The sequence below is a fragment of the Priapulus caudatus genome, unplaced genomic scaffold (assembly GCF_000485595.1).
Source record: "Priapulus caudatus unplaced genomic scaffold, Priapulus_caudatus-5.0.1 Scaffold761, whole genome shotgun sequence".
In the NCBI taxonomy this organism is placed as follows: Eukaryota; Metazoa; Priapulida; class Priapulimorpha; order Priapulimorphida; family Priapulidae; genus Priapulus; species Priapulus caudatus.
Genome location: NW_014577822.1, coordinates 97,178 through 98,891, shown reverse-complemented (window position 1 = coordinate 98,891; position 1,714 = coordinate 97,178).

Here is a 1,714-nt window from a genome sequence, read left to right as displayed (position 1 = left end):
AGGGAAGAGAAGAGAAGGAGGGAGAGGGTGTGTGTGAGAGAGAGCGCGCGCGAGAGAGAGAAATATAGGGAGAGAGAGAGAGAGAGAAAGAAAGAAAGAAAGAGAGAAAGAGAAGGAGAGAGAGAGAGTCTCGAGTATACTACAGGCTTCATTGATGTCAGATCGGCGGCGCCATGTTGACATATTTCTTCATTCCTCTTCAGTTCACCTCGGCGACGCCGGCAGCTTGGTCACCCAGGCAACGAGCTGCTACGAGGCGCAGCCGATACGTAACACACGGGCGCCAGCTAGCGGACGTCAGTGGAAGGACACGTAGTGGAAGGAATTCGCCCGATGCGTCTTAAATACCATGCATGCAGTGCCATCTTTAGGCGAGAAATATTACAAAAACAGTATCTATAGCTGCAGAATCTTTTTCCCGAATACCTTTACCTATATGCGTCTATATTTATATCTGTGAACAAGCGTTAAGGTTATGTTTTGGTTAGGGTTAGCGTTCGCATTTGCTTTGGGTGTGTTTGTTCTGGTAATGGATTATCATGGCGGTGATTAGTGATTGTGTTCGCGGTAGATATTCGCAAGCAGATAACGTTGTCGTTGTTATTTATTATATTATGATGTAATACCAAATAGGATTTCAGTATAGGGGCGTCAGACTGCAATTTATTCTAATAGGTCGGGTACCGTACACGCATGTTACTATACCCCAGTAAGTTTATATATGTATATATATATATGTTTATATATATATATATATATATATGTTTATATTTTTCTGTAGTGTGAACCCGGATTTGCGTTATCAGCGCTCGCAGCGGCGCAACATGGCGACAGTCTATCTTAAATGCTGCACGTGTGGTGTAGGATCGCTATGGTTACAAGTACAAACACGCGCTCTTCCCGCGAGTCTTCTGCGCATGCGTGCGAATTCGAGTGCAGACGATGTCAGATTATGTTCCTGCGTGAATGAATGAATGAACGAACGGACACATGAATAAATAAATGAATGAATAAATTAAGGAATGAATGAATGAATGAATGAATGAATAAATAAATAAATGAATGAATGAATGAATGAATAAATGGATGAATAAAATAAGGAATGAATGAATGAATGAATGAATGAATGAATGAATGAATGAATGAATAAATAAATAAATAAATGAATGAATGAATGAATAACTGAATGAACGAATGAATGAATGAATGATAAAGGAATAAATGAACGAACGAACGATCGAACGAACGAACGAACGAACGAACGAACGAATGAATGAATAAATTAATATACGAACGAACGAACGAATGAATGAATGAATGAACGAAGGAAAAAACGAACGAATGAATGAATCACTGATCGAGCGCGCCGCGCAAACGACGAGTGAGGAAAACGTCCGAGTCATCGTTCCCCGCTGCAAAAAGAAAATCGATCCGAATTTCCGAATCCGTATCCGAACGTAGCAACAGATGAAATCATCGTCTGAATGTCTCCGACGCTCGCGCGCAAGTGATCGCTTTGCCTCGTCGGCAATCAATCCTGGCGAGAAAGTCGATCGTCGAGTTGCAAAAAACCCGTTCACTCTCTCTCTCGCTCTCTCTCTCTCGCCCTCTCTTTCGCCCTCTCTCTCTCTCTCTCTCTCTCTCTCTCTCTCTCTCTCTCTCTCTCTCTCTATCTCTCTCTCTTTCTCTCTGTCCGGGTTGGCATTTCAGGATT